At 42.8% G+C, this 14222-nt stretch overlaps 1 protein-coding gene and 1 long non-coding RNA gene across 2 annotated transcripts in view; one reads left to right on the forward strand and one right to left on the reverse strand.

Moving 5' to 3' along the window:
* The window catches only part of KCNMB2 (potassium calcium-activated channel subfamily M regulatory beta subunit 2), a 632563-nt gene that overhangs the window by 146665 nt on the left and 471676 nt on the right, over window positions 1-14222 (forward strand). The gene's annotated exons all lie outside the window — the stretch shown is intronic.
* On the reverse strand, window positions 4597-7123 carry LOC137570600 (uncharacterized). Its single transcript, XR_011031103.1, has 3 exons — window positions 6912-7123; window positions 6687-6788; window positions 4597-5229 (listed from the first exon to the last, which is right to left on the reverse strand). It is a non-coding gene; the product is annotated as an uncharacterized lncRNA (long non-coding RNA).

The following is a 14222-nucleotide window of genomic DNA, read 5'->3' on the forward strand; positions in this document are numbered from 1 at the left end:
TACCAAGCCTACTCTGCCTCCAATGACGTTTGTGACGATAGCCGGTTCTCGTAGATGCAGGCAGTGGTGGTTGGTGGCGTGTGAGCCATCCGCGTGTATGAGGCAAGTGGAAGCACAATATATATACAAGAGCTTTTCTTTACTTCACCTGTTTCCCTTTACACTAGATCACCTATATTGCTGTTATGTACATCGTCCATCCCTATTTTTTGGTGTGTCACTGTACAGTTATGTATGCTGAGGTTTTGTGTTTTTACACATATGGAAAGATATATTTAGTACGTTGAGGTAAAAAAGACCAGCACTGTCCTGCATTTATGTGAGCGTTATCCTGGATACACACGTTGCGCTGTGCCGTGCGAATCGCAGTATCTATTCCGTTGATTCGATTAATTCCAACATGTTCGACCGTGTTTCGATGGATACAGCCGTCGATTTTACATATGAAGTATGCTTAATCGACGACTTTATCTATCGAAACACGCTTGAATATGTTCGAAATAATCGAATCGATGGAATAGATACTGCGATTCGCACGGGAAACCACAACGTGTGTATCCAACATTCCACTTTTTTTTGTTACATGTGGCAGAGACTAATGTCTCCCGTTCTCTACCCAAGCGGTATGCTTCTGAAGTTAGGTGGCTTCACAGTCCCCCAAACTGTTCAAAACTCTATGTAGGCAGTAAGATCCAGTTCACATTTGCGTTTTATGTCAGTGAATGTGGTTTTGGATTAACTTGATCCGGATGGTATGTGGCCTGTTCACATACTGAAAACTGAGCAGATCATTCAATGATTGCATCCGTTTTCAGTAGACAAATTCATATCGTTAATTGTACAACAGGCAACGGAAGATGCTTCCTCGTCTTACACAGAGAGAACAAAGCGCATGGTATGTGAAAAATAGGGACTGTAGCAGTTTCAGGATTTGGGGGACTAGAACATATCTCTAACCAGGGGTGCAGCTAAGGTTTTTGTGGCCCCAAGCGGACTGTAGCAAGAGGCCCTATCCTGCGGCGCGCCAAGCGCGCCGCGGCGAAAAATGGGTGTGGCTATCCCGCATAAGTGGGCGTGGCCATGACATGTGGGTGGAGCAGGAGGGCGGATTGGGGCGGGGCTGTTTGCGGGGAAAAAATGGATGTTGGGGTGATTGAGGCGCGCGTAGCGCGCCGAAAGATTGGCGCGGCCATGACATTGTATGGGCGAAGCTTAACCGTAGCACAGCAAATATAGCCAACTATGACCATTAAATAATAAATGCAGCAACAGTTACCCCAGACACCAGAAAATAAAAACGCAATTTGGGCCACATTTCAGCAGAAATCAAACGCAATTAGGGCACATTTTCAGCAGAAATCAAACGCAATTAGGGCACATTTTCAGCCGAAATCAAACGCAATTAGGGCACATTTTCAGCAGAAATCAAACGCATTTAGGGCACAGTTCAGCAGAAATCAATCGCAATTAGGGCCACATTTTCAGCAGATATCAAACGCATTTAGGGCACAGTTCAGCAGAAATCAATCGCAATTAGGGCCACATTTTCAGCAGATATCAAACGCAATTAGGGCACAGTTCAGCAGAAATCAATCGCAATTAGGGCCACATTTTCAGCAGATATCAAACGCATTTAGGGCACAGTTCAGCAGAAATCAATCGCAATTAGGGCCACATTTTCAGCAGATATCAAACGCATTTAGGGCACAGTTCAGCAGAAATCAATCGCAATTAGGGCCACATTTTCAGCAGATATCAAACGCATTTAGGGCACAGTTCAGCAGAAATCAATCGCAATTAGGGCCACATTTTCAGCAGATATCAAACGCATTTAGGGCACAGTTCAGCAGAAATCAATCGCAATTAGGGCCACATTTTCAGCAGATATCAAACGCATTTAGGGCACAGTTCAGCAGAAATCAATCGCAATTAGGGCCACATTTTCAGCAGATATCAAACGCATTTAGGGCACAGTTCAGCAGAAATCAATCGCAATTAGGGCCACATTTTCAGCAGATATCAAACGCATTTAGGGCACAGTTCAGCAGAAATCAATCGCAATTAGGGCCACATTTTCAGCAGATATCAAACGCATTTAGGGCACAGTTCAGCAGAAATCAATCGCAATTAGGGCCACATTTTCAGCAGATATCAAACGCAATTAGGGCACAGTTCAGCAGAAATCAATCGCAATTAGGGCCACATTTTCAGCAGATATCAAATGCAATTAGGGCACAGTTCAGCAGAAATCAATCGCAAATTCGCAATTAGGGCTGCGGCTGCAAAAAGAAAAGAATTTACTCACCTGGCAGGCTGGCACTGGCAGAAGTCTTCTCTCCCTGGTCTCCTCTCCCGGCCGGCTTCTCAGGCGCGCAGTTCCCACGGAGCTCCCTCCCTGGCTTCCTCCTCCAATCTCCCGCGCTGATTCATGCAGGGCTACGGGTCGGGAAGATGGCCACCCGAAGCCCTGTACTGGAGACATAGTCTCCAGAGCAGGGCTTCGGCGGCGGCCATCTTCCTGTAGCCCTGCTCTGCTCTGCCAGCCCGGCGGGGCTGCGGGGAAAAAGTGACGTCACGCCGACGTCACGGAGCCGCCGAGGCCCCTAAGATTGTGAGGCCCCAAGCGACCGCTTGGTTCGCTTTATGCCTCGCGGCGCCCCTGTCTCTAACAATGGTTTTTTGTGAATAGATCCATTTGTTGAAAACACTTACTATTTAAAAACTGCAAATGTGAACTGGGCCTTGCCGTAGCAAAGATATTTTAGACAGGTCATGATAACACCTTACCTGGTCTTTCAAACCTGTAGTGGTTTTTTTTTTGTTTTTCAGTGCATTTGGATACAGCAATGTTAGAATCACACATGTCGGTTGATAATAAACATAGCTGCAGTGTGTTGTGGTTTAAAACTACATAGCAACCCCTTCACCGTCCGCCATTTGCTTCATATTCTTGCAGATGTACCGGTAACTTGCTTGTACCTCCACGGCCTGTGTGCGTAGTATGTCCTTCCCTCTTCACTTTTGGATGGCATGTAGCGATTGTCTCAGAAGCACGGTGCCTTATCTGCGCTTTGTGTGCGCTCCATTACACCAAACGTCAATTGATTGTCATGTGAGGCTTGATGAACTGGAGCGGACACGAATCACGGATTAGTCAGAGGGGTCAGCGTGCCCCGGAGCCGATCACTATTTGCCTGCCAGAAGTGAAGAGGGAAGGACGTACTTCGCACGCAGGGTGTATTTTGTCCGGGTCAAGGTCCAATCAAGTTGCTGGAACGCCGACATGAATATGACACAAACAGCAAAGGAAGGAGCAGGAGGATGTGTCGCTATGTAATTTAAGAGACCCCCCCCCCCCCAACACACACTATAGCTATATTTATGTTAATTTGTGGTATTGGTATGCTTTTATTGCTCTTTTCATTTAAAAGGTAGAGGGTACTCAATAAAAATGCCTACCTTGAATACTGAAAAATGTGTATATGTAGCACTTTCTCCCAAAATTTTTTGGCGTTATGCTAATTTGACATTGTGGTGTTATTTTTGTTATTGTGCTGTTTTTTGCAGTTGATGTTTGCATTTTAATAATGTTCGATACCTTACAGTACGTTACTGTACACTTTTGCACTGTTGCAGACACTATTTCAGTGTTTATTTCTCTAAATAAAAAAAAAAATTTGCAAATTTTAACAAGCAAATAAAGAAAGGTTATGTTTACCCAAGTGTATTGTTTTTTTATATCCAATTGTTTACTTACAAATTGGAGAACAACATGTTAGATTTCCTTTTCGATCGTTTTCCGAGCATTTTCGGATCGATTTCCTATTACAGTGCACGGAAATCTATCGGAAAATGCTCAGAAAAAGATCGCAAAGCAAATTGGACATGTTGAAAATAATCGATATGACAGTGAATAGACCAGAAAATCTCCTAGTGTGTACCCAGCATAATGCTGTGTACACACGTTTCGATTTCCCCACTCGATTCGCATTATCGAATGGATAAGTCGATTATTTAAAACATGCTTAATTGGATTTCTATCATTCCTGACGTTGCTTTTGTATACTTATCATGCAAAATCGACGGCAGGACCGTTAGAAATAAAATCGAGCATGCTTGAAATAATCCAATTGACTCATTTGTTCACGCGAATGTAGCGGGGAAAATCAACGTGTGTGCGCAGCATAAAAATACAATATCACACATATGTACAACTTTTTCATACATGTTGTTGGTAGTAAGTAAGGAGGAAAAGTACAGAAAAATAAATGTAACTTCTTTTATTTCATATAATAACCAGAAATTTATTTTTTTATTGCAAAAAAACCCATGTAAACGTTTCCTGAACTTGTCAGTTTTTAGTCCTTGTACTGCCAACTACGTGGGTCATCATTGATGAAATAGAATAACAGCTCATCCCTCAAGTTCAGTGCTGAAGATGATCCTCTGGGGATTGGTCCTGCAATTTGTACCAACGGATGTTCAATAATCTCAGGCACAATCCCACCTTCCATGTCCCGCAAGTAGTTGTGCAGCACACATGCAGCTTTGACAACATGCACAGCGTTCTCAGGATGTAACTGCATGCTGGTGTGAAATACACGCCATTTATTGGAGAGTATACCAAAAGTGCACTCGACAACACGACGTGCATGGGTCAGTCTGTTATTGAAAGCAGTCTTGTGCAAGTTCATTTTTTTTTGAGAATATGGCCGCATGACATTCACACTCAACCCAAATCCTTCGTCAGCAACAAAAGTGAAAGGCTTCGGTTCGGTTCTTCCGGGCCAAGGTCTCGCTGGCGGAAGGTCCAACTTTCCGTCATTCAGACGTACACCCAGTTTACATCTTTCAAATATGCTTGCATCATTGCTGCTGCCGTAGTTTCCAACATCTATATATGTAAAGCGGTAGTCTGCATCTACGACAGCAAGCAGTGTTATCGAAAAGTATTTTTTGTAATTATGGTACTTACTACCACTGCAAGGGGGGCAAATCAACCGGACATGCTTCCCATCGATTGCCCCAATGCAATTTGGGAAGCCGTGTTTAAGCCAGAAGTTATCGGCAATTTCTTGCCACTTTTGACTAGACGGGAATTTCAAGTGCCTTGGTTGTAAGACTGCCCAAATTATACGACAGGTGGAATTCACAATGCCTTGAATAGTTGAAATCCCCAATCTAAATTGATAGTGCAAAGAGGTGTAGCTGTTGCCAGTTGCCAAGAATCTAAAAATGAAATTAAAATACAAATCAACTCCAATTGCCCAAAAACAAATGTTACCAATACTAAAGTTTACTGTCATGTACTATGTAGAGCACTGCTAACCACAGTTATGTGCTATACATAGTACATAACGGTTGTATGGGTTGAAGGTAAGTAACCAAAATCAAAAATACAACACACCCACAAGGGTTATGTACTATGTAGAGCACTGCCGACCACAGCTGTGCTATCCACAGTACATAACACTGGAGCACTCCTAACACACGGTTCTATGGGTTGAAGGTAAGTAAAAAAACAATCAAAAATACAACACACCCACAAATGTCATGTACTATGTAGAGCACTGCTAACCACAGTTAGGTGCTATACATAGTACATAACGGTTGTATGGGTTGAAGGTAAGTAACCAAAATCAAAAATACAACACACCCACAAGGGTTATGTACTATGTAGAGCACTGCCGACCACAGCTGTGCTATCCACAGTACATAACACTGGAGCACTCCTAACACACGGTTCTATGGGTTGAAGGTAAGTAAAAAAACAATCAAAAATACAACACACCCACAAATGTCATGTACTATGTAGAGCACTGCTAACCACAGTTAGGTGCTATACATAGTACATAACGGTTGTATGGGTTGAAGGTAAGTAACCAAAATCAAAAATACAACACACCCACAAGGGTTATGTACTATGTAGAGCACTGCCGACCACAGCTGTGCTATCCACAGTACATAACACTGGAGCACTCCTAACACACGGTTCTATGGGTTGAAGGTAAGTAAAAAAACAATCAAAAATACAACACACCCACAAATGTCATGTACTATGTAGAGCACTGCTAACCACAGTTAGGTGCTATACATAGTACATAACGGTTGTATGGGTTGAAGGTAAGTAACCAAAATCAAAAATACAACACACCCACAAGGGTTATGTACTATGTAGAGCACTGCCGACCACAGCTGTGCTATCCATAGTACAAAACACTGGAGCACTACTAATACACACACACACACAGTTCAATGGTTTGAAGCAAAAAAAAAAACAATACCATGTACATGTATGGAAATGAACACTTGCTTAAAGTGAACCTAAGGTCTGGCCAAAAAAAAAGAGATGAACTCACCCGGGGCTTCCCTCAGCCCCCCCCCCAGCCGATCGTTGCCCTCGCAGCCCCGCTCCGATGGCCATGGACCCGCCGGCGAACACTTCCGGTTTGGCCGTCACCAGCAGACAGAAATTGGAAAGCGAGTGAGTGTTCGCGTTCCCAGCCTGTATATCGCCGCATATGCTGCTATTGCGGCCTCCTGGCGGGTCCTGGACCATAGGAGCGGGGCTGCGAGGACAACAATCGGCTGCAGGGGGCTGAGGGAAGCCCCGTGTGAGTTCATCTCATTTTTTTGGGCCAGACTTTAGGTTCACTTTAACATACAATAACACATTACATACTCACCGCAATGTGATGACTAATCTCTCAACCGGTGATATTGGGTTCCGGAATGTAGTAGTCTGCTTTAATAGGTCACTGTGGCACATATCCAGAAGTGCATCAAAACTGTAATATAAAATGAAATTACAAAAATTATATAAACCTTTTTAACACACTACACACACACACACACACACACACACACGCACACGCACACAGGCACATTACATTTTATGACATTAGGCTTACCTGGGTATTGTCATCCTGGTATAGTTGAAAAATTTTTCTGGATGGCTCCTGAGGTCAGCATACAGCACTCTGAAAGCACCCTTCTGTTGTCGCTCCATCAACAATGGATGCACCCAGTACCTCCTCCTTTGAGCTTTTCTTCTTAATTGCATAATAGCAATTATAAGGATTAAAGCTAAACCAACTTCAGCATACATTATCAGAAAGTACAAACTAACACAGCTGAAAGAACTGATTACTCCTCTACTACAAACCCACAAATGACTAGGCAAGTAACTCTGCTTTATATACACTTCTCTACAACCAATCACTGGCATTCAAAATAATTAACCAATCATGTCACCAGAAAATGCATTTGTTAAAGTTAAAAAAACAAACCAAGATTTGTTTATTTTTTAAACCAATCACTGCCAGGCTAGTGTTTCTAGGCACCATACACTGAATGATATTCAAACAACCAATCATTTCTCTTTAATTTGCATTTCACACTATTCAAAATAGTAAAAAAAAAAAAAACGCTGCGTTTTCATACTTGCGTTAACGCATTGAAAACGCACTAAAATGCATTCACTTGCGTTGAAAACGCAGCAAAACGCACAACAAAAAGTAGTAAAACGCAAACAGCAAAAAGGAGACTTTCAGCTTTTCTCAACGCACCCTGTGATGTGAAAGAGCCCTGCTTGTTTTTTCTACCCCGAGCTCAGGTCGGGAAAACCGGCAAGGAGGTTAAGGGAAAGGGAGGACTATCATGGAAAATTATAATATTTAAAATCCAGGTGTATGCATATGTATAAAATGTGCATTTGTTTCAGAATAAAGTGTAATATAAATTACTTTTTTCTTATCTCGCTGTCACTTACAAAAGACAGTAAAAATGTGAAAGACCTGACAGGTTTTGAAATAGTCCATCTCTTCATGGGGGATTCTCATGGTTTTCTTTATTTTCAAAAGCACTTACTGTTGCTCAGTCCAACTGCCAAAATAGTGTGCAAGTGAGTAGGGAGGCCAGGCCGGCCAGCATCATTATAGAGATCATTTCTATTGAGTCCTTTTGTAAAGAAAAAAGGAAATACTGCAAAATTCCTAGTGAGCATATGGATTAGTCCAAATCTGTTAGATCTGTCAGATTTGTACTACCTACTGTAAGTGAAAGCAACATAGGAGAAGCATCATTTATGGAGCATTTTATCTGGGAGAATTGTACTTCTTAGATATATGTATTTTAAATGTTTTTTCTTCTTTTTTTTTTGCGATAGTGGTCCTGGAGACTGCCATATTTATTTCCTTTCAAACAATGCATATCACCTTGCTGTCCTGCTAATCCTCTGTCTTTAATACTTGTAGCCATAGACTCTGAACAAGCATGCAGATCAGGTGTTCTGACTCAAGTCTGACTGGACTAGTCACATGCTTGTTTCAGGTGTGTGATTCAGACACTATTGCAGTGAATTGAAGAAATCAGCAGGACAGCCAGGCAACTGGCATTGCTTAAAGGGATACTGTAGGGGGGTCGGGGGAAAATGAGCTGAACTTACCTGGGGCTTCTAATGGTCCCCCGCAGACATCCTGTGCCCGCGCAGCCGCTCACCGATGCTCCGGCCCCGCCTCCGGTTCACTTCTGGAATTTCTGACTTTAAAGTCAGAAAACCACTGCGCCTGCGTTGCCGTGTCCTCGATCCCGCTGATGTCATCAAGAGCGCACAGCGCAGGCCCAGTATGGTCTGTGTCTGCGCAGTACACTCCTGGTGACATCAGCGGGAGCGAGGACACGGGCGTGCAGGCGCAGTGGTTTTTTGACTTTAAAGTCAGAAATTCCAGAAGTGAACCGGAGGCGGGGCCGGAGCATTGGGGAGTGGCTGCGCCAACACAGAATGTCTGCGGGGGACCATTAGAAGCCCCGGGTAAGTTCAGCTCATTTTCCCCCGACCCCCTACAGTATCCCTTTAAAAGGAAATAAATATTTAATCCTTGCTTTAGGTTCCCTTTATGATATTGCTATAAAAGTTGTTTGGCACAAATGATCTTATCAAAGTAATCTTGCAGCCATTCATGAAAATGTGTGCCCGGTGTCTGTTAAACAGAATATTGAATGACAAAAGTCTGCAGCAAAGAGCATCCAATATGTCGGAATTTTCAAACATTAGTAGTTAGCTGTCATCTATACGTACAGGGCCCAAACTGGAGCACATGAGCATGCCCAATATTATGTTATAATGTGCAACACTGAGGGCAGGTTAAAAAAAACACTTGTGTCCCTGCTCATCAAGACAGGGACTTCTCTTATGAGATGGGACATATGTGTATTAAGTGCACACTCTTAATTGAAAATATTTCTGTTGTGCAACCAGGGCTTCACTTTCCTTTGTGCAAAGTGTGCATTAGAGAAGTGACACCCATGCTAACCTAGAAATAAAATACATATATATAAGTAGATAAATACTACTTCTACTTACATAACAGATGTATTGCACTGTCCATGTTATGATTCCTGTGAATTTTATAAAGGAAAAGCAGAGAATCCTATTCTAGATAGTTTCCATCTTAGTTACCTTTGAATGAAGCTAATCCTGACATCATTTCCTCCCTGAGGGCTGGTGCACACCAAAAACCGCTAGCAGATCCGCAAAATGCTAGCAGATTTTTAAACGCTTTTTTTTATTTTTCTATGGCGTTTTGCTAGCGTTTTGCGGATTGCTGCTGCGGTTTTCAGTATAGTAGATTTCATATATTGTTACAGTAAAGCTGTTACTGAACAGCTTCTGTAACAAAAACGCCTGCAAAACCGCTCTGAACAGGCGTTTTTCAGAGCGGTTTGCGTTTTTCCTATACTTAACATTGAGGCAGAAACGCATCCGAAATCCAAAAAATGCCTCACCCAGGCATTTTTCGTTTCTGCAAAACGCCTGCCGCTCTGGTGTGCACCACCCCATTGAAATACATTGACCAAGCAGATCCGCAGCCGCAAGCGGATCTGAAAACGCCCAAAAAGCCGCTCGGTGTGCACCAGCCCTCACTCTGTTTTTCTCCTCTTGCTAATTGTGTATTCGTTACCCGCCCTCCTCCCAGAATCTTCAGACACTCCCACTGAGGTCTATACTAGGAAGTGCACTGTCTTATGTCATTAGAAAGAGGAAATAAAGGGAAGAGGGGGAATACATTGTAGATAAAAAACCACCCACCATGCAACTGTTTGGCAATGGCAATTAAAAGGCCAGTGCTCCTTAGGTATGTTGTAACTCCAAACCATAACAGCAGAAAAAGTTTTGAATGCAGGATTAGCATCTTTATCACTTGATACACTCAGACCAGTTGCTGTTTAAATTTTTATGGTGATAATCCCGCTTTAAGGCTCCTTCCAGTCCATAAACTGACTAGGATTAATTGCTTGGTGTTTTAGAATGCATTAACATAGAATCGAGTGAAACCTTATTCGAAAAGTAACTCGACACAGTATGCATCTGTGACTCCGCCCTGATCTCTTACAATGTTATTCATAGATATGAATCTATTGGCTCATCGCCATTTCACTGATCTTGTGTTCACAGGAGAATCTGTGCTATGAATGAATGTGCATGCTCTAGTCAATCAGGCATAACTATTCATTGCTATGGAAGGATAACATGGAAGAGCAAGACACTTCTCATCCATAGTAATGTATGCAGTGCACATACAAGACATTACTCCTTAGACCTGTTTAAATGTTTGTACAGACAGTTCAGCCACAGCCACACATACAAAGGATGATGCAGAAATTAAAGAGAAGTGTATGAACAGTCAGGCAGCATGGTTTGGCCAAGCATGGATGTTGTGCCCCGTGGAGAGAGGGAGAGGGTGTGAGGGAATATAATACTAAAAGAATTGCATAATGCAGCACATTGGATCCCCAGTGGTCTGAATAGTATTGGTGCCAGAAAATGAGTGAAGCTCATACAAATGATTTGCAACCAACCATCATCTAAAGTTGGTGGCTAGTATTAGGGGGCCTGTTTATCAAAGCAGTTAATATGGGTGCAAAATTCAGATGCTAGAAATAGCCACTTATGTTGCCTCAGAGCTTGGCTACAATATAGCTGAGCTCCAGATATCGGTTATGCAGCACTGGTTGTCACCTATGCAGCGCTTGAGCTTTACTACTAATAGCTGAGCTCCGGATATAGACACCAGGGCTTGGCTATGATATAGAAGGAAAGGTAATGTTAGGTAAGTTAATATTAGGTGATAGGGTAGGGAGAGGAGGATAGCGATAATAGTCAGTCAGGGAGAGGAGGTGAAGGTTAGGCGTTTTGGAAGGGGTTAGTGTTAGGCTAATAGGAGTTTGCTTTCGGAGGGCGGTTAGTGTTAAGGTAGTCATAAATCAAGTGATTCTGATTCAGGCGACAAAGCAATTGACTTTATTAAAGGGAAGGTTCAGGGACGCCTTGAAAAAAATAAAAATCCATATCCACTTACCTGGGGCTTCCTCCAGCCCGTGGCAGGCAGGAGGTACCCTAGCCGCCGCTCCAGAGGCTCCCGGTCGTCTTCGGTGGCCGACCCGACCTGGCCAGGCCGTAGTACAGCCCAGTACTGCGCAGTACAGCCCGGAGGACGTCCGATGACGTCAGCGCGCCCGCGTGGGACACAGAAGAGCCCGTCCTTGGAGCGCAGAAGAGCCCGACCTGGCAGCCGGCCTGGCCAGGTCGGGTCGGCCACCGAAGACAACCGGGAGCCTCTGGAGCGGCGGCGAGGGCACCTCCTGCCTGCCACGGGCTGGAGGAAGCCCCAGGTAAGTGGATATGGATTTTTATTTTTTTTCAAGGCGTCCCTGAACCTTCCCTTTAAGGAATTGACTGCATTATAGTTGATCGGAAGTCGATTGACTAGTAACCTACACACTAGAAACAATATCTTATGTGATTCACCTTCAAATTCGTTTTGACCATTGTGTCTCCATGCTCATGTTGTGTCTCCATGCTCATGTTGTGTCTCCATGCTCAGAATGCAAACATTGATTCAGAGTTGATCGAGTGACATGTGAACAGTAGCTGATTCCTATGTAATTGACCGATATTTTGCATCCTGCTCGATCGACTAAGCCACTTTTCATTGATTGAGAACTCTGGAACACACTCAATTTACTCTCGTTTCTATAAAATAATCGAATTGAATAGTCAATAGTACAGCCAAATCACTAGATGCATGTCTACCTTTAGGTGTACAGATAGGGGAATGCTTTGGGAGGGAGATTAGTGTTAATGTGCATACACACCTTTGACCAGAGGCGGACATAGGCCTGTGCAGGTGGTGCAGCCGCACAGGGGCCCCATGTCCTCCAAGGGCCCATGTAGCATCCCTTCTATGTATTTCTCCCTGTAACGCATGAGGAACAGTGATAATTGCTTGTTGACCAGTCATACACAAGTATCAAATGTGTGCTAGGTTAATACAGTGCCTACAGAATGTAACCTAGGTTCATGTACGTGTACGTTACCAACATTATTTGGATCCAACCATGATCTGTTCTGATCATGGCCACTTGCATGGGGACCCCTTCATTTATTCTGCACCAGGACCCACTGTTGGCTTTGTCTGCCACTGCCTTTGATGTATATCGCCCTTTGAGAATTGGGACCCGATCCCCTGCCTGGGCTGCACAGACATGTGCCAGCCATGTAGCTGATGACTCAATATGTTACTATGTGGAGAGACGGAGGGACAATGGAGTGGCGTGTGCATGACGCCATGCGGCTGGTGGGGAAGCGGCATGAACATCGACCGTCGCTGGGGGTGAGTTGATCCGCCAGACGGATTGCTTGTGGGTTGCAGCTGCATTACAGAGCTACTGATTTTATATGATGAGCAAATTGTTTGCCAAAACAAAGTGAGCCATTCACTTATAATGAAGCAGTGGATCACCACAAGAGTGTCAGTTACCCACAACCTGATAAACAGGATATTTAAAAACCACCCTTGCACTTAGCTGAAGCCTCTGGCATTCTCCTCTGTCAAAGTGATGAATGGGCCTGGCCAGTCTGTAAGGTAATAATCATCTGTTTCTCCCTTTGAAAATGTGATGATTAATTTTGTCAATTATTAAAAGCAACAATGACAATCGCAGTAAATGGCAATCCTGGAAGAAAGCTGTGATCATTTAAGCTGATTGCTACTTTTATAAATATGTCAATAATATGCACAGCGTCTGGAAGTAACATTGTTTTGGCAGAAATAACAACACTTTTCTTGTAATCTGCAGACCATTAATTTTACAAAAAGGCTCCTTATAGGGCTCTTTCACACTGAATGCTGAAATACTGATGCGTTTTAACTGATCAGTTGTTCCATAGCAGTGCAATGTGAAAAAAAGTCAGTTTTTCAGCGTACAGTGTGAAAGAGGCCATTGGGAAACATGGACATTAACTTGCACATCGTTGTCCTTTCAGTTATAACTGAAAGCAACAGACGCAGTGTAAACTGTCTTATGGTGCCCATACGTAGTACAATGTTTTCCTTTCATTTTTTTCGATTAGATAATTTCGTTTGATTATTACATTCAATCGAATATTAAGATTTTTCCAACATGTCCGATTGGATTTTTATTTTAAAAAAAGGATAATCGTTCATTTTTCTTGATTGGAAAAAAAGATTATTTTTGACATTCTTCCAATTTGATCGTTTTGGTTGAATAAACTGGAAATTGTATTGCACCGTGTATGGGCACCATTAAGCCCCATCCACACAAAACAATTTTTTGTGCGATTCAATTCATTGATTCGATTCGATTCAGTCCGACATGTCCGATCGGGATTCGATTCGATTCAATTTGCCATTGTTTTTTGAATCGCACAAAAAATTGTATTGTGTAGATAGGGCTTTAGGGTCCTTGTACACTTAATCCGTTGCTCTCAGTTTTAACTGAAAGGACAACTGATTTTCAAAGTAATGTCCATGTTTTCCTATGGCTCAGTTCCCATAATACACGCTTTATTTGAAAGCTTTTTTATAATGCACTGCTATGGAGGAAAAAAAAAAGTGTACTAGCGCATTTTAATGTATTAAGTGTCCTAAATCTCTGTTCCAACTATAGCAGAAAACTTGTTCATTTTACCACAAAGTACAGTTGACGGATCCTTTAGGTTTTTTTAGGATCCGTTCACAATATCCATAAGATACGGATCAGCAGACAGCTAGTAATTCCACATCACATAATATGCCACAGCAAAATCACTGACAAAAAAAAAACTACAGATGAAACTATTAGGTATAAAGCCTCCAGTGCTGTAGCAGAATGGAATACCTAGAAATTGTAACAGAGAAGATTTGGAGCTACTCATTTTG

This window comes from Hyperolius riggenbachi, chromosome 4 (assembly GCF_040937935.1).
Source record: "Hyperolius riggenbachi isolate aHypRig1 chromosome 4, aHypRig1.pri, whole genome shotgun sequence".
Lineage (NCBI taxonomy): Eukaryota > Metazoa > Chordata > Amphibia > Anura > Hyperoliidae > Hyperolius > Hyperolius riggenbachi.